Below are 20,108 nucleotides of genomic sequence, written 5' to 3'. Positions count from 1 at the left end.
AGACTATTCATGTGAATGTGGGCTTCGGGATCAAGCCGTAAGTGATTTGGATCCTTTATGTACTGCATTAGGATGGAGTTTTATGGGCATTTGAATATGTTCTTTAGTTACACTTGTATGACAGTAATAATAGTCAAATCTTCAAAGCAGCTTGATCTAACATGATGCTGCGCTCCCTCAACTTCTGTTGAATTTAGTGGGAGTTAAGAGCACTCAGCATCTCTCAGATCGTGCTCCACATCTTGCAGGATGATTCCCAAGGTTTCTAGTTTTTGGTTTGATTCAGATAAGGGTCCAAACGATTGATTGATTTCTTCAGACTCGAGATTTATCGTGTAAGCACTGTGCTGGAAATGTCATGAGAAGAGGATTTCTCACCTGATTTCAGTTACATCTGCTTCTAGTCCCATGAGGAATAGTAGCAAAAACAGCATTTCTCATGGTATTGTTGTTGTTTATTCCAAACCAGTTTTCCAATTCCTTTAATTTTAATAAAGACCTCGTAATACACATATATTATCAAAGTCCTATTGGGTATTTCACAATTTGGAATATTTAAGCCCTGATCCTGCAAACATTTATGCATGTGCTTAACTCTATGCACTGTGTGCAAAGCTAAGCATGCATATGCTTGTAGAATCAAGGCCTTATATTGTTAATAATTAAATTATATAAGGAAGTATATTTTGATAAGGATATGCTAAATATTTTTCAGTTAACTAGTTTTCTAAGAGCCTTAGTATGAGAGGCAGGGAGAGAGTATTATCCATTGAAGAGTACTTTTTGAAAATTGAAGAAACACTTGGCAAATATCTCTTTATGTATGTGTTATGGCTTTCTGACGTATTTTTGCTTATACTTTTTGTAACAGATGCAGTTCTGCAAATGTTATTCAGATTATTAATCAAATGAAAACACTGCTATTTGGAAAAAAAATTGACTAGTATCTACCCATATAAAACATTATGTATGCTATTATTTGTTTATGGAGATTGAAAAGATTTACTGTAATACAGTTTTTAAATGGCTTTGGAAATATGAAAACTATGACAACCATTTTCAGCTCTGAAGGACTTTAATTATAGTGTTTTGAAACAATTATCTTTAAGAGTAGGTTAGACAAATGGCTATCTGGGATGGTCTAGACAGTATTTGGTCCTGCCATGGGGGCAGGGGCTGGACTCGATGACCTCTCGAGATCCCTTCCAGTCCTAAATCTATGAATCTATTAATCTTAAAGGGATTACATCTGAGTGCTGTTTGATTACTTCAGTGTTTGTAGATGTTTAATTGTTAAAAATATCTATTCTCATAAACTGTATCTTAATTTTTTTTAAATTCAGAAAACCTATATTTGGTGCACATGCACCAAATATTTATTAGCAAGTTATAGTTTTACCTTGTTTAATAATCAAACACAGTAGTTCTGACTTGAACTGCTGTCCTAATGTAGGTGAAATTGCTGTTGCTTTCAACTGGAGTTTTGCTTGTAGAATTGGGGTATAAATGTGTAAGCTGTATAATACTGCTGAGATACATTATTGATTTTGTTCTGTTATTTTTCAAATATAAATCTGGAAGGTGAACTTCTTACCTAGTCAGGAAAACTAGGTGCATGTTATTCAGCAGAGGTATTGTAAACGTATTATAGCGGATTAGCAGGGTTTCTGTCTTTAAAATGTAGACTGCGAGATCCAACTTGCAAGCCAGCTGTTTCTTATCAGTTCATTTTGCGTTTCAGAGCAGGGCAAAGCTGGAAGTGTGTTTTTGCAAAAACAGTCCCTAGACCCTGCAAACACTTATGCACATGCTTAACTCTACACACCTCAGTAACTTTGTTGACTTCAACAGATGGCAGATTGACTTCAGTAGGTATATGCATGTGTTTAAAGTTAAATGTGTGTGTGTTTACATGATTGGATCCAAATTTGTAAGGCTAGGCAGTAGTTTTCTAAAAGCTTATATTATAATCTAGTTATTAACCTACACTGTGTGTATTTTTCCAAATTTTGGGACGTTGATATTGGGCCCATTTCTGCTTTGACTGAAGAGTTTTACTATTGATTTCAGTGGTAGCAGGAGCAGGCTCACAATGCGTTGTTGGGTATTTAAATCATCTCAGTGATATGCTAAAGGTACGCTATTTTAATCATGCATTGAATTAGTTTAATTTTTATTAAAATAATTTATTTTTAAGGAGGATTTATTTAGACTTCCAATAACCTTTTTAAGTTGCGCTGATGGTGAGCATTTTTCCCAGCTGCAACATTTATGTATGCTTATCATATGTTTATATGCTCAGCCTAATACCAGATTTGGGTTGCTACATAGCACTGTGAAACATAGGAGAGGTAAAAATGAAAAAAAATCTAGCTACAGAATGACAGTCGATATAATATTTGTAAAAATATTAGCTTTGAAAAAAATTAGGCCTGAATTTGCTCCCTTTGAAGTCAATGACAAAACTTCCATTGACTTTAATGGGAGCAGGATCAGGCCCACTTTTTAAAACCAAATGTGTACAGTCTCACAGAATAAAGATAATACTATATTGCCACGGTAAAGCATTAAAAGTATTTTTTAGGAATATATGAATGTTTTGCAGATGATATTTTCTAGAAAAGTTGTCAGCTGTGAGTTGTGTCAATCTATCACCGCATCCTTTCCAACCGATATTAGAATGACTTGCCAAGGCAATAACATTTAATGACATATTTTACTTTTAAGTAAAATTATTCATTATTTTTGTCTGTCATAGATGTAAAAATGTATCTGTTGTTTACAGAGCAAGAATTGTAGCTTTATGAAATGTGCCATGTTATGTATTGTGCAATATAATGGTACTTTATACTGTAAGTCAAATTGTACTGTATGTATGATGCACATTGATGTCTGCTGCTTCACATTTAACTCTGTGGATTTGTTACATGTGATTCCAATGCCTTTTATGCCTATATTTTCCAGCTCTTTCAGTCATTATTAGAAATCCTTAACAGAATGCCAGGAAATGTGACACTCAGGTAACTATAAACTAAACCTCAATTAGCTAATCATAGTAATGCCCATCAGTATTTAAAATCAATGACTGAAACATTGGCACAGTCAATTTCAATGTCATTATTTAAGATAAGCTAATTTTACCTGCATCTAGTCACAACGGTCAGATCATAAAAGTATTTTTTTGAGCATAGATATCTGTGCCTCTACATGTTGTTAAACAAAAGGATAAACACACAATTGATTTTGTGTATGGGGAAAATGAATCACTGGAATGAACAGATGTTTGTTCGTGCATAACCTTGGTCTTTTTATCAAATACTTGAAGCATGTTTTAATAGAGCCTACAGGCAAAAATCTGTTAAATTTATATAATTCTAAATGTAAATTAATTTATAGTAGCATTCATAATTTGTTTTATAATATATGTTCAAACATAAAATGAATTTTTAGGTGCCTTTCAAGAATGACTAATAATTAATGTGTTCCTTAATTAGTTTTCTTATTTTTTGAACAGTCTATTCATGGCTTTCCCATTAAAATGCATTTTATAACAAAATCCTAAGAATTCATACTAATCTGCTGACATTTTTTCTACTGTGCCAGCAGTCCAGAAATCTGGAGCAGCCAGAAGGATTAGGTACTATTTTCCTATATTGTAATGAAAGGTGTTCTAATGAGAAACGTGTCTTCCTGGTAACCCTATAAAACCATGTCATTGTCTAGAAAGTAATACTGTGACTATAATTTATGTTTATAAAATATATTTATTCAACATGTGCACTTTTTTATAAAAATATAATTCTAAATGTATATTCTAGGTGGAATCAGAAATTCTAGTTTTTTACAAGGCTGATGTGTGTAGTGTTTACCCCTCCTTTAAATGTGTGTTTCAGTTGCTTGTATGGTGCATAATACATATCATGATATTTATGGATGGATTTCATTTCTTTGCACAGTCTCTACCACAATAGTCAAGTGCTCACTATAAGAAACATGTCTCTGAACAAAATTTCTTCTACCTTTAAATTAATGTGCATGGCTTTTTAGCAGCATTCATTTAGCTAATTTAGTAACATTAATGAGTTTGTATACTGTCAGCAACTTATTTGTGCAATCTCTGATATATGAAAGGCTCACCAGTTAACATACTAATTACATAATTGAAATGAAAACTTTTTAGGTCTGAAGTTGTTCTAAGGCTTTACAAACATTTTCACTATAAAGTAAGGGAGTGGAAATAGTTAAATTTGCTGTAAAACTCAACAACACATAATGTGTATTGTCTTATAATACTTAACAATAGCATGCAGAATAAAAAATGTTCTTGAAATAATACATACACTAGCAATTCCAAAGAACATAGTCAAGGAAATCATCATTAAATGTGAATTGTACTACTTAAAATATATGGGCTTTGTTCTAGTAAAATGCAGGCAAAAAGCCTCCATTTCCAGTGTAAGCATATTTATACCAGGGATTTTTTTTTCTATGCAATATAGTGGTACACCTATTTTTTTAGAGTTTAACTTGAAATGTTAGGTTTCAGAGTAGCAGCCGTGTTAGTCTGTATCCGCAAAAAGAAGAACAGGAGTACTTGTGGCACCTTGGAGACTAACAAATTTATTAGAGCATAGTCCACGAAAGCTTATGCTCTAATAAATTTGTTAGTCTCTAAGGTGCCACAAGTACTCCTGTTCTTCTTCTTGAAATGTTAGTTAATGTTCCTGCATTGGTCTATTGTATCTGTAATACCATATGAAAGGGCTTGGTAAGAAAATCATACGTCTTAAATAATGTTTGCATTGTGGGCCTTATCCTGCTCCTGCTGCAATCAGTGGTAGAACTTTAGGCGACTTCAGTGGGGCAGGATCAGGCTCTTTATAGTTGATACTAACAAAATAGCATTTCAGAAGGTTTGCTAAATAAAATCCCTTCTGTAATACTGTTCAAATAAGCTGCTTGGTTTGAGCCCCCAAAATATGGTATTATTATTTATTAATATTGTAATATTATTTTATACCTTTTATACCTTAAAAATACACCGAGTAGTATTGAGGCTTTGATCCACCAAGTTCTTAAACTTGTGCTTCAAGTTAAACACAAGTAGTACAACTGAGGTCAATGGACTACTCACATGCTGAAAGTTTAAGCATGTGCTTAAGTGCTTTGCTGGTGTGGATCCTAACAAATTGTGGCAATCAGATCCATGTGAGCAGTCCCCTTGGGTGAAATCCATTTATTTAAGTAGATCCAGGACTTCACCCCTTGATAATCCAAGGAGCTCTACTCGTATGGAAAGGCCTTCCTGCATGGATCCAATTGCAGGACTAAGGCCTATATTATAAGGTGTCTTCCACTCTTAGAATGGTTTGAACCAAACAAACTTTGCTTTTACAGTGTTACATAAATTGTTTCTCTCACTAATCACAAATGAAGACACTAGCTGTTCAAGACCGCATTCTTTTAGCAACATATGCAATTTGTTGCAATAACTTTTGTTATATATTTTGATTCACTTTGACGTTATTTAAAAAAAGTTGTCTTTTCTAAACATGGACTGGTAAATTGGCTTTGATATTAGTGTTTTCTGTAATATTTGCACTTCAAAAGTTAATCTTGGTTTGTTGTTTCTAATTTTTTAAAAAATTATTTCATGTCAGTAATATAAAAAGTTTATTCTGGGTTTTTAATGCCTTTGCTCTTTTTGAAGCCTGTGAATAGAAATGTGATTGATCTTGCCTTACAACAAAATTACATGTCTTGTCTACTTAAATCATACCTAGTCACTGGTTGTGTCACTATGATGGAAAAAGTATATTTATAAACATGTAACTATTAGTTGTCATTAAAGATGTGTGGTACAAACTGTGAGTGTGATAATTTATAAACCTATATGTTGAACTGATGAGCTAAGAAGTTCTATTGGTTGCAGGTTGTAAAAAAATAATAGCCAAAGTTTGTGCTCTTATACGTCCATTGTTTGAAGGCAATGGGCAATATACCTCCACGTGTGAGGGCAGACTTATCCCTTTGGCCTAGATTTTCAAAAGTTCCCAGAACCTACTATTGGTGCCAGACGTCCAAAGGCACTTGTCACCCAGCAGCTTCCATTGAGGATGTTCTCAATAGGAGCTATAGCGTGCTGAGCTCTTTTGAAAATCTGGCCTCTTCTGTTACTGTAAGTAATGTTAAGTATTACCAGCTGCAAGGAGCTCTCATGCCAGGTTCTAAGCTGCTAAAAAAATGATGTACCTACCCTTATACTCTTGTATCACAGCACATCTTACAGACACATTCTGTACTGCATTTTCTTACTCCATAGGTCAGCTGCTCACCTGCACTCAGTGAGCTCTGGGCACAGATGGGGGCGGGGAGGTAGCAAAGGGGCTCTTTGTTTCTTTTCAATCCTGAGGATTGGTTTTGCATGAGTACAGCCCCCAACATAAGTTTGGAGTGGCCTTGTGACTGCTTTCAGCTTCTCCAGCTGCCAAGGCATGTTCTAGATCAGGGGTGGGCAATAATTTTCTTAGGGGGGCCATTCCATGAATTTTGGTAAGATGTCATGGGCTGCACATTTCTACTATATTAATGAAGGGGGTGTGGACTCTGGGAGGGAGTTTGGGCTGGGGGCAGGGGGTTGGCGTGCGGGAGGAGGTGCGAAGTGCAGGCTCTGGCCGGGAGGCACTTACCACAGGCGAGTCCCGGCTGGCAGCGCAACAGGGCTCAGGCAGGCTACCTGCATGCTGTGGCCCCATGCCACTCCCAGAAGTGGCTGCTGCTGGCGCATCTATGCGTGCCCTTTGGGGGGGAAGGGGGCAGCGGGTCTCCATGCGCTGCCCATGCCCTCAAGAACTGCCCCCACAGCTCCCATTGGCCGGTTTCTGGCCAATGGGAGCTGTGAGGACAGTGCTGGGGGTGGGGGCAGTGTGGGGAGTTGCCTCCTGCGCACTTCCCCCCCTCCCAAGGGGCATGCAGAGATGTGCCAGCAGCAGCCGGCTGCTTCCGGGAGTGGCGTAGGGCCACGGCAGGCATGCACCTGCCTGAGTGCCCCGCTACACCGTGGGACTTTTAGCAGCCCGGACTCGGAGATCACGTGGGGGCAGAGGAGGCCGGACAGAAATGTTAGATGGGCCAGTTCCGGCTTGTGGGCTGTATTTTGCCACCCCTGTTCTAGGTACTAGAAACTGAAGGAACACTTTTTTGTTTTGAGGGTTGAAAGGGGTAAGGATTGAAGGTGTGAGCTTTGTTTGTTTGACTTTAGAAATATCAGTAATATTTAGTATAATTTTCCCGGGCTGCTGGAGGACCACTTGGTGGATATACTGAGCTTGTGCACTTCAGCTGTGAAGAGGCAAGGGTGCTGAAACTTTAACCAACACCTCCTTTTCCCCCAAGTATTGATTAAGCATTTTCCTCTCAATTGCTCGGCTCTCAATTTTGCCTCTTGTAATGTCACGATTTCACTAGTCTCACAGTCTCCTATGGCAGCCAAGACTTGAATTTCTAACATAAAATACAGATTAAATTTGAGAAAAACCTTTCAGGCTTTTTTTATACATGGGGGGGGGGGGGAAACAAAGATAAAAGGAGAGGGAATGAGATAAGCCTAATGTGTCTTTCTTTTTCTTTTGTAACTTTAAAAGAATGGCAGCTGCTGGATGCAGAAGCAGCAGCAGTTTGGCAGTGTGTGTGTGTGTGTGTATTTGTTAATAATAACAAAAGTTCCATGGCTGATCTGTAGCGTTGGGTATATCATTTTACAAGAGAGTACACTTAATTGTCTTCACTTTTTCATTCTCTCTTCACTGTCATTTTGGAAAGGCCGAAAACAAACTATTGCCACTAATTTCATCTCTTCTCCAAGTCTGTGTGCATGTATTTTGTGGTTAATCATTCATCTAATAAGAACATAAGAATGGCTATACTGGGTCAGTCCAATGGTCCATCTAGCCCAGGGGTTGGCAACGTTTGGCACGCAGCTTGCCAGGGTAAGCACCCTAGCGGGCCGGGCCAGTTTATTTACCTGCTGACGCGGCAGGTTCGGCCGATCGCGGCCCCCACTGGCCGCGGTTCGCCGTCCCGGGCCAATGGGGGCGGCGGGAAGCCGCGGCCAGCACATCCCGCGCCGCTTCCCGCCACCCCCATTGGCCCGGGACGGTGAACCCCGGCCAGTGGGGGCCGCGATTGGCCGAACCTGCCGCGTCAGCAGGTAAATAAACTGGCCCGGCTCGCTAGGGTGCTTACCCTGGCGAGCCGCGTGCCAAACGTTGCCGACCCCTGATCTAGCCCAATATCCTGTCTTCCAACAGTGGCCAATGGCAGATGCTTCAGAGGAATAAACTGAACAGGGCAATTATCAGGTGATCCATCCTCTGTTGTCCAGTTCCAGCATTGGGCAGTCAGAGGCTTAGGGACACACACAGCATGATTGCATCTTGGCTAATAATCATTGATGGACCTATCCATTGAATGTATCGAATTTTTTTTTTTAAACCTATTATCCTTTTGGTCTTCACAACATCCCCTAGCAATGACTTCCAGAGTTTGACTGTGTGTTGTGTTAAGTATTTTCTTTTGTTTATTTTAAACCTGCCTATTAATTTTTATCAGGTGACCACAGATTCCTGTTATGTGAAGGTGTAAATAATGCTTTCTTATTCACTTTCTCCACACCATTCATGATTTTTATAGACCCCTATCATATCCCTCTTTAGTCATCTTTTTTCCAAGACAAATAGTCTGTCTTTTTAATCTCTCCTCATATGGAAGCTGTTCCACACACCTAATCATTTTTGTTTCTCTTCTCCGTATGTTTCCATTTCTAATATATCTTTTTTGAGATGGGGAGACCAGATCTGCATGCAGTATTCAAGGTCTGGGTGTACCATGGATTTATATAGTGGCATTATGATATGTTCTGTCTTATTATCTATCCCTTTCCTAATGTTCCTAACAGTGTTCGCTTTTTTGACTGCTGTTGCACATTGGGCAAATATTTTCAGAGAACTATCCACAATGACTTCAAGATCTGTTTCTTGAAAGGTAACAGTTAATTTACCATCATTTTGTATGCATAGTTTGGAAAACACAATCCAATGTGCATTACTTTGCATTTATCAACATTGAATTTCATCTGCTATTTTGTTGCTCAGGAACCCAGTTTTATGAGATCCCTTTGTAACTCTTTGTATTCTGCTTTGGACTTAACTATCTTGAATAATTTTGTATCATCTGCAGACTTTCCTACCTCACTGTTTATCCCTTTTTTCCAGATAATTTATGAATATGTTGAGCAGCACTGGTCACAGTACAGATCCTTGGAGGACTCTCTCCATTCTGAAAACTGACCATTTATGCCTACCTTTTGTTTCCTATCTTTTAACCAGTTACTGATCCATGACAGGACCTTTCCTCTTATCCCATGACTACTTACTTTCCTTAAGACCCTTTGGTGAGGGACCTTGTCAAAGGCTTTCTGGAAGTCCAAGTACAGTATGTCCACTGCATCAGTCTTTTCCAAACGTTTGTTGGCCCCCCTCAAAGAATTCTAATAGATTGGTGTGGCATGATTTCCTTTTGCAAAAGCCATGTTGACTCTTCCCCAACAAATTGTGTTCATTTATGTGTCTGATAATTCTATTCTTTACTATAGTTTCAATCAGTTTTCCTAGTACTGAAGTTAGGCTTACTGGGCTGTAATTGCCAGGATTGCCTCTGGATCCTTTTAAAAAAAAATTGTATCACATTAGATATCCTCCTACATTTTGTGTCTTTTGCTAGTTGCTCTTCAAATTCTTTTTTGGCCTGCCTAATTATACGTTTACACTTGACTTGCCACAATTGGTGCGCCTTTCTATTTTCCTCAGTAGGGTTTGACTTCCAATTTTTAAAGGATGTCTTTTTGCCTCTAACTGCCTCCTTTACTCTGTTTTTAAGTCATGATGGAATTTTTCATCCTTTTACTATTTTTTTAAATTGGGATATACATTTAATTTGAGCCTCTATTAAAGGTTTCCATGCAGCTTGAGACATTTCAGTGTTGTGACTGTTCCTTTTAATTTCTGTTTAACTAGGTTCTTCGTTTTTGTGTAGTTCCCCTTTTTGAAGTTAAATGCTACTGTGGTGGGCTTCTTTGGTATTCCCCTCCCCCCATAAGGATGTTAAATTTAATTGCTTTATGGTTGCTATTACTGAGTGGTTCAGCTATATTCACCTTTTGAATCAGATCCTGTGCTCCATTTAGGACTAAATCAAGAATTGCCTCTCCCCTTGTGAGTTCCAGGACTAGCCACTCCAAGAAGCAGTCATTAATGCTGTCTAGAAAATTTATCTCTGCACCCTATCCTGAGGTGACATGTACCCAGTCGATGTGGGGATACTTGAAATCCCCCCATTATTGAGTTTTTTATTTTTGTAGCCTCTCTAATCTCCCTAAGCATTTCACATCACCATTACCATCCTGGTCAGGTGATGGGTATATATTCCTACTGCTATACTCTTATTATTCAAGCATGGAATGTCTATCCATAGAGATTCTATGGTACAGTTTGATTCATTGACTGTATTTGATTTATAGTGCCACGCCCCCACCAACACAACCTACTCTTTTATTCCTATGTATTTACTACCCTGGTATTACCACGTCCAACTGATTATCATCATCCCAACAAGTTTCTGTGATGTCTATGACATCAATATGTTCATTTAATACCAGACACTCAAGTTTACCCATCTTAGTTTAGCATTTGTATACAAGCACTTATAAAACTTGTCAATATTTAGTTGTCTGCCTTTATGCGATGTAATTGAATGAGACTCTTTCATTTGACTGTTTCTGTTCAATTCCTACCTCTACTTCATCAACTTCTATCCTCTCCTCTTTACTAGGATATAGAGAATCCCAGTTACTAGATCCTCCCCTAAATGGAAGCCTCTGTCCGAACCATGTGCTCTTCCACACCTATCAGCTTTCCCCCAGCCCTTAGTAGAAAAACTCCTCTATGACCTTTTCAATTTTACATGCCAGCAGTCTGGTTCCAGTTTGGTTTAGATGGAAACCAGCCTTCCTGTACAGGCTCCTCCTTTCTTCAGTTCCTAATAATCCTAAAAGCCACCTCCCAACACAATCATCTCATCTACTTCTCATCTTTTTGTTAAAAGTAACAGAAAACTATTAGCATAAATTATAAATTCTTAAACCCAGTGATCTTGAATAAAGTTTCATAATATGCCACTGTTTAAATATTAGGGTAGAAGATATCTCTTACAAAGAATGTAATTTCCCCATCTTCCCTCTCTGCTTTAAAGGATAAAGCTCCTAATACTAGTGAAGCAGAAAATTCAAAGAAATATGTCTAGCATCCAATTCTATACAATGCTTAAATAAAACATGAACTACTAAGGCATGAAGCACAGGCGGTTCTGTTTTATTTTGTCAATATTTTTTCCAGATAACTTTACATTTTCAATCTAAAACTATTATTACAAACCTCAAAATAATGTCCAGTAAAAAGTTGATGAGGTTTCAATGTTAGAGATCTGGCTGAGAACCTTAATGGATTTATTATCATTTTGTCCTGTGTAATCTCAAGGGGATGGGAGAGTGAAAGAAGTACTCAACCTAATAAAACAAATACAATTTGAAACATTTTATGTGACTTTATCTTATCCCTGAAAAAATATCAATGCAGAAGTCACTATTAGCCGAAATTACCAATAAGGTGAAACAAAGTTCCTTCTTGCTAAAATACCTTAGAATATGTAAAGCACTCAGATATCATAGTAATGTGCACAGTATAGATTAGGGAGAAAATTCCAGTGGTCACAGGACAATAAGATGAATCCAAATTATACTTTAGTTACAGGAAGGAAAAAGAAGTCGCCTACAACATGTCTCATGCAAAAATTCCCATTGTCACTTGTCATATAATATGTTCATCAGTGTAAATTGCTTATTTTAGGGAAATTACAGTATATCACAAACATTAGTGAAAACGATTCTGGTTCAAAAGTAATTTTTCTCTTCTACTTTTTAAATAATTCTAAAACAGATCCTTAAAACAAGCAGAATATTTGGATTACAATGATAGCGTTTAAATGACAAGTTTCAGAGTTTGTAATTCTACAGAGGGTTTATTTTTGTTTGTTTTTTTTTTTAAATGAAGAGTATCCTGCATTCTGGGGGTAAATCCAATTTTTGAAATCCTGACTTAGGCAGGTAGTTCCAGTAAAGTCAGTACGATGACGCTAGTGATAGGGACTATCTACAAGTGTTTATAGGATGGAACCTCTGGATATTTTAGTTTGCCCAGGAAACTAAATTGTCAGATTCTTTCCTCTTGCTTTAAGGCTTCTATCAGTTACATGCTACTGCTGTGAATTGCTAAGAGCCCACAGGCTCTGTCCTCTCTTAAATAATGGATCCGCATTCTGGTTCCTTCCGTTAACCTGTTTGCTGTTTCATAAAACCCTGTAGCTGTGTATCCAGGCAAGTTACCAATTGCTCTATCTTTTATGTCTGGTTGATTTAGGTAACATTCCAGTAGACATGGCTTGCTGTATTTTGAAGAATAACTCTTGTCTACATGGTTCTAAAAGGAGTGCAAAGAATTACTCAGAGTTCTGTATGGAAAGGATTTTTCCAGCACTAGGTACAAATTAGATTGTTGTCTTCTAGATGAAATCAGCATAATTTCAAATATCAAAGGGGTAGCTGTGTTAGTCTGGATCTGTAAAAGCAGCAGAGAGTCCTGTGGCACCTAATAGACTAACAGACGTTAGTTAGTCTATAAGGTGTCACAGGACTCTTTGCAGCTTTTACATAATTTCAAACACACAGATATTACAGACTGAAACACTCCCAGGGAGTGTGCTTACTAGTGAGTCCATCGCTTTTTATGGTCAGACTGAGAGCCACAACAATCAGTGAAAAACACATTTAACAACGATCTTGACCTTATATTTAGGAAAGGAAAAATTAGCTTTACCAAGCAGAGAGAAATTAGAGTTAATGTGTTCATGATCTAGAACAGTGGGGTCCAATTTCAGCCTGAAGGCCCAATCTGTTATTTCAGAAAGGTGAAGGGGTTACAAGTAATACTGTAGGGCAGAGAATTGATCCCTTTCCTTGCGTTGCACTGCAAGTCCATTACTTGGGCTTATCCTGTTTGTTGCTTCTCAGTCTCTCCTCTTTCTACCCTCTCCTGGGCTATCCTTGGGTGGTAGTTTACAGGAAGGGAAACATCCTTATTAAACTTTCCTTCAGACTCAGGCAGAGCCAGTTGATCTCCATCCTGTTTTGCAGGGGCTCCCACAGCCTGGTAAGGGAGCAGGCTATGGTGCAAGCAGAGCTACTATTCTTCCTTCCCTGCAAAGCAGCAGGCAGCCAGAGCAGCTACACTAGGGAAGAGGTAGGAGCTGATAGTGCACTTCTGGCTCATACCCGAGCTGCTCATATGGGTGCAGGGAGGAAGATGAGAGACAGATCGTATCGTCCTATCTGTCCTCTACCCTCCCTATAGTGATTAAGCTGATACAAATATTTCATTTTTAAATTCACAGCTCAGGGAACATATTTTCAATTCGTAATCAAATACACATTTTCTTTTTAACACAGTTGCCCTCAGCAGCCACATTTTGTTGCCTCCAGGACTGCAAGTGGTGGTTCAACAGCATTGCACTAGACTCTTTCCCATAACCAGTCTGCACACACAATCCTGATTGGCTGACATGACCAGAGACACTTGTGTGATTGTTGTCAGGGAAATCAGCTAAGATCCATATAGCATGAGGGAGCAGAAAGTGTGTATTAACACAGGATGAGATATTTATTAGAGGTGACAAATCTATGGAAGTCCGTGGAGAAGTGAAAAAACTGTTCCCTGTGACTGTTTTGAATGACAGTCATTCAAAACACACCATATAATCAAGACAAAAAATTAACCTCATATAAGAACGACACCTTTTGTCAAGGTCACAAAGAACCAATACAGCTGCCCAGCTTTTAGCTTGCCGCTGAGGAGCACTTAGGATAGCTGAGAAGGGAACTCTGCAAATATGACTTTGAGCCTGAGGCTGCTCTGGGCTGGGCCTGTCAACAGCACAAGTTAGGGGGGCTGTTAGAGCAGCCCGGGATTTCCAGGGCATAGGAATGTCTCAATCTTAACCCTTTCCCCACATTTCAAACCCAGCATTGGCTGCAAGGTGGAGTAGTGGTTTAGGAGCTTCTGTGGCAAATCCATGACATTCCCCTACATATGGGGAATTCTTGTGCAAGACTACTTCTCTGATATAAGAAATACTGAAACACCCTCCGAGTTTGTGGAATCATTTTCATAGTTAGAAAATAATCTAAATCCAGTTCTGTATCTGTATGAAAATATATCTGTAAGCAAAACACAGTCATGACTAAAGATTGTAAACAAACGTACAAGAAAATGGTCTGATAGCAAATGATGTCGAATACTTGAACAGAGCCAGCCCCATTAGAGCCCAGGGGCCCAGCACCATTACAGCTCAGCGGCGGGGATACTGTGAGGGAAATTAACCAAACCTAAATATCACTGAATAATCTCTCCCACCAAGGACAGTTCCTCCAGGATAGTGGAATACGTTAAAAACCAAAAGATAAGCTATATATGCAGGAACAAAATGTTACCATCCTGCTCAATATATATATGATTGGGAAACCAGGAAAGAACTGTATATATTAGGATAACAAATAATAGCAATACAAGGACTAGATCTGAACAAGGACATTAAGTGAAGATGAACATAAATATATCTTGAAAATTAAATATACAAACTTCAAATTCAGCACATTATATTGCAGATTCCTTCTTTAACTTTGGCCTGCTAGTTAATGTGTAGATTCTGAGGCCCGAAGGGATCATCAGATCATCTAGTCTGTCCTGTATAACACAGTCCATAGAATTTCACCTAGTTATTCTTTATTGAGCCCAGTTCCTTGTGTTTGACTAAAGCATGTTTTCCAGAACGGCATCCAGTCTTGCTTTGAAGCTATCAAGAGATGGAGAATCCATCACTTCCCTAGCAGTCTGTTCCAACGGTTAATCATCCTTACAATTAAAATCTGTGCCTTATTTTTAATTTGTCAGGCTTTAACTTCTGGTGATTGTTGTATTTTTGTTGTTGTATTTTTCTCTGCTAGATTAGAGAGCCCTTTTAGTACCTGGTATTTTCTCCCAATGAAGGTACTTAGACACTGGGATTAAATCACCTCTTGATATTCTTTTTGATAATCTAAACATTGAACTCTCTAAGTTTCTCACTGTAAGGCATTTTTTTCCAGCTCCTGAATGATTTTTGTGGCTCTTTGCTTTACCATCTCCAATTTTTCTTCCTTTTTATAAAAACTGAACATAGTATTCAATTTTTGGTTTCACCACTGATGTATACAGACGTAAAATAACCTCTGTACTTCTACTCACTTCTCCCTGTTTATACACTCAAGGATTGCATCATTATCTCTCTTTGCCACAGCATTGCACTGGGAACTCTGTTCAGTTGTTTGTGCAGTATGATCCCCGACATCTTTTTCAGTGCCACTGCTGTCCAGGATATTGTCCTCAGTTCTGTAGATATGGTCTGCATTTTTCATATTTAGAAGTGAGACCTTGCAATAGGCTGTATTAAAACACATTCTGTTTGAATGGGCCCAGCTTATAAAACAATCCAGTTCACTTTTAATGACTGCTTTGTCCTCATCATTTACCACTCAGCTGATTTTTTGTATCACCCACAAATTTTATCAGCTGATTTTATATTTACTTCCAGATCATTGATAAAAAATATTGAATAATGTTGGATTGATGTTAATTATGTGGATTTTTATTTTCATGTATATGCCAAAATATTTTTCTATATTTTATAGCAGCCTGCCAACTGCTTGATACTGCACAACACAGAAAAGGCATAGCGCTCCTGCCCCACAAGGCTTGCTTGCAATCAAGGGCCTAATCATCTTCCCACACATTAAAAGTCCATAGGAGGGGACTTTTTGGAAGATTTACACAAATTACCTACTGGGTGAAGCAGGGTCAGTTTTGCCACCTTCCCCTACTTCCGCCTACCCCCCCGTTTAGAGTTTATCTCCAAACCTGGCAGACCCCAGAGAATCTGTGGAAGGGCAGGGTCAGTTACACAGAAGCCTGCTATCTCCACACTGTTTGTTTACTTTAGGCATGTGCACATCCTGGTGGTTCTTTTTTGTTTGTTTAAAATACAGGTCAGGGTAATAGAAATAGGGAGTATTATCAACTTATTTATTGTGGGCATCTCCGCTTATTGCACATTTTTAATGGACCCATCACTATAAAATCTGGGTGCCCGACAAAAAATTGAGATATATTATTCTCCTAAATGAGAGAATATACCGGCATTCACTCTGCTAAAGTTATCTTACAATGATTAAATCCTGGCAGGAAATCCCCCAGCATTGTTAGGGATACTCCTGCCCTGACTATTGGGAAATACATACGGTTAGGTTGTATCCCGCTTACATTACTACACAAGTAATTCTGTTGAAATCAAAGGGGACTACTGGCAAAGAAAGGTATTACTGCTCAGCCTACGTAAGGGTGGTGGAACAACCTGGCCCTATGTAAGTAGGCTGTTCTTGCGCTGCACTCTAGGGGCCTGATCCAGCTTCCTTTCATGTTAAAGGGAGTTTTGCCAGTGACTTCAAGGGAAGCGATAGTAGGCCTGAAAACTCCATCCATCTCTGTCTGTCAATGGAAAGATTTGTACTGACTCAGTGGAAATTGGATTGGCCCCTAAATGTGGCAAATCTTGATGGTTTCCAGACACATGAGAAAAAAAGATCCTGGCCATGAAGAGATTACCATTTCTGTTAGATATAACACAGCAGAAGAAGAGAAAAGCCTATTGGGGAGAGGGTAGGGAAGGATGATGGTTACAACATATAAGGCTCACATGTTTTGTTGCATGTTGGTTCCAGTTCTTTGTTGTTGTTGTTTTCCTTATGAAGTCAGACCCCACACTATGTTTAATTATGTCTTTGGTTCCACCCTTGAAATTTCATGGAGGAGTTAAATGAAACTGAGATGGGCATGTTAATGCAGGGCCTTTGAGAGGTCTCAATTCTGCCTTCTTCCTGTTCTACTCCTCTCATGGTACTGCTCTGCTACCTACCCCAATAAAGGGGAACTAACAACTTAAAATGCCTTCTTCAGAAATTTTAAGTAATACTTAACTTTCAAATGCCTGAACAGGAAATGTAACTTTTCTTGTCTGCATAGTAAACACTGGCATTTTTATCTGTTTGAATGATCAGAGTGGTGCTTTCTGTGCTGCCTTGGTTGCAAAGATTTGAACTGCTTCCTGAAGGTCCACAGTCTGGGCCAGCTCATGCTCTATTGAGATGATTGCAAGGTCGACCAGCCACTCTTGTGTCATTGTGAAATGTAGATGTGTTTTTATTAACTTCAGCTTGGAGAAGCTGCGCTCTCCACTGGCAACTGTTACAGGAAGTGCTAGAAGTATGTGCAGAGCAACAAAAGCATTTGGAAAGAGGGTGGTCATCTTATTTGTGCACATATATTCCAGAACAGCCTTTGGAGTTGATCCTGCTGAAATGTATCTTGAAAGGGCTTTCAGTTCATCACCTAAATCACTCGCATCAATATTGCATATGTCATCATGTGTCAACACTGTCTCTAGTGCCCTGCATTGCTGGTGTAGGTCGTCTTCAGGTAGAGTGAGGAGTTTTGGAATATCATACAACATCCCAAATATACTGCTGTGTTCCTTGAGCTGCATGAAACGTTCTTCAACTGACTGTATTGCACAATCTAGCACCTGGTTAAAGAATTCAACTTTGAATTGTTGTTTGGGGTCTCTTATGGGATTATCCTGTGCCTCGTAATCAAAATGTCGTCTTCTTCAGTGACTCTTGTATTCTTGAATGGGTGGGAAAATTAGCTTCAGTGTGAAGTTCCTCTGCCAACTTCTGTGTACTCTTCAGAACGTTTTGAAATCCCTCATCTGACCGGTAAGACTGTAGGTATGATTTTGCTTTGTCCAGATTGCTCCAGATATACCAAGGTCAACACCTTGGAGTCTCTTGCTTACAACATTTATTTCAAACAGTATGTCATGCCACAACACTAAGCCACACAGAAATTTGAAGTTATGTATGTATCTGGTGATTTCATTTCCCTCTGCCACCATTCTCCCACAAACAGTTCCTGTCATAGCATTATCCTCCATAATGGCAACTATGCCATCATCTATCTTCCCAATTTGGTGTTTGATAGGCTTTATCGCCTCCACTCGACTTTCTCATCGTGTGGCACTCAGTGGTTTCAGTGTCAGATAGGATGTTCCCAGATGTTGCTTCAAAATTTGCCATCAGTGAGTTGATGCAGAGAAAAATACATAGATGCTTTGAATTACATTAAAAAATTCGGCAGCCTCACTAGAAGCTAATGCTGCACCACTGACCACCAAGTTCAATGAATGAGAACTGCATGGGACAAAAAAAGCTCGAGGATTTAACTCTCGGATCCGTGTCTGCACTCCTCTGTTCTTTCCTCTCATGTTAGCACCATTACCGTAGCCCTGACCTCTTATGCAAGCACATTTGTCATACCAGCCTCTGTAGTATCATCAATGTCAATAAATTCTAGAAAATGCTCTCTGACAGTCACCATTGCAGGGATATTTTCACTAGGTTCTGTTGTTGTTACAAAACGCACCATTAAAGTCATTTGTTCCGTATGGCTGATGTCAGGTGTGCAGTCCAGAATAACACAGTAATATCTTGCTGACTTCAGATCTGCCACAATCTTCTGTTTGACTTTTGTTGCCAGTAACTGTTTTTCCAAGGTAGTAGTGTGTGTACATTTCTTGGGTGCTGACTCTTCTTAGATGCTCCTGGAGTACAGCATCAAACTCAGCCATCAGCTCCACAATCTTAAGGACGTTTCTATTGTTTGGCACATACAGCTGATCTGAAGCCACACAGTGCTAGATTTTGGGTAGCAAGCATTCTCACAATGGCAATGAGCCTTTTCAGAACATTTTGCCAGTAAAGAGACTCTGATGCCATCTTCTCTTGATGCTGATCATCTGTGATGGCCTTTAATCTTTGTCTCATCTCAAGCTCTTTCCACCTATGGAATGCTCGCTCTCTGGTGATTTGCTGCCTTCTCAGGGCATGCCAGATTTCTAGCCAGATTTTTCCAGTCCTTTGTTCCTGCAGAACCCAATGTGGCTGGAACATTAGACTGGAAGAGTTTGCAACAAAAACAGTATGCAGCATTCTGGGTTTTTGAGTACATAAGCCATGGCCTCTCCACTTTGTCACCATTGGGGATTTCATGCCAGGAATGTGTTGGATGGAAATTTCTATTTTCATTGTCTTTGGGAAACATGAAGTTTTTCACTTGCTGTGGCCCAGGCAGTACAAGGAAGTCCCTCAGGCTACTGCTCAAATGGGTCCACAGTCCTGGATCATCTAGACTTAAGGAACTAAACTCAGCAGCAGCTGTTTCTTGCGCCTCCACCACACTCTTCTCTGATCTACACTTTTCTTCAGGAATGTGCATGGTTACATCCATTTGAGATGGAGATATGGATGCTGCAGTAGCTGCCAGGTCACCTGCACTCTGACTAACTGGAAGATCAGGCATCTCCTCACCACTCACATCCTCACTGGGGCCGGAAGACTCACCGTGAACATTTGTGTCTATGTATCTCAGGAGAGCTCCTTCCTGCTTAGATAGAAAAGCTTCCTTTGCTTTTTTTTCTTTTTCTGAATGCTGCCCCAGAGGGGCGTTTTCTTCTTTCACCCATAACTGCTGTTCTGTGCCAGCTATCGTGGCTCTCAACATTCATTTGAAGGGGACAAATAAGCAGGTAGCAGGGCCTGAGTGAGGGAAGATATCAGCGTCTTCAGGGCTTAACTGGCTTCTATTACTTCAGTAGATAGCCTGTTCTCCTCAAGTGGGTTCAGGGAAGCAGCAGGAAACAGGAAGCTCTCTGAGAAGCTGGTGTTAATCAGTCCAGCTTCCTGGGGGTGCTAGAGAGGTAATAAAAGCCTCCTCCTCCTCTCTCTCCCTGCAGCT

The 20,108-nt window shown here is 39.3% G+C and overlaps 1 protein-coding gene across 1 annotated transcript in view; it reads left to right on the top strand.

The window, feature by feature from the left end:
• The window catches only part of LOC128848674 (protein phosphatase 1 regulatory subunit 3E-like), a 30,781-nt gene that overhangs the window by 5,759 nt on the left and 4,914 nt on the right, over positions 1 to 20,108 (top strand). The window lies entirely within an intron of this gene.

This window comes from Malaclemys terrapin, chromosome 14 (assembly GCF_027887155.1).
Source record: "Malaclemys terrapin pileata isolate rMalTer1 chromosome 14, rMalTer1.hap1, whole genome shotgun sequence".
In the NCBI taxonomy this organism is placed as follows: domain Eukaryota; kingdom Metazoa; phylum Chordata; order Testudines; family Emydidae; genus Malaclemys; species Malaclemys terrapin.
Note: the sequence above shows the minus strand (reverse complement) of the source record. Positions and strands in the feature narration are given on the sequence as shown.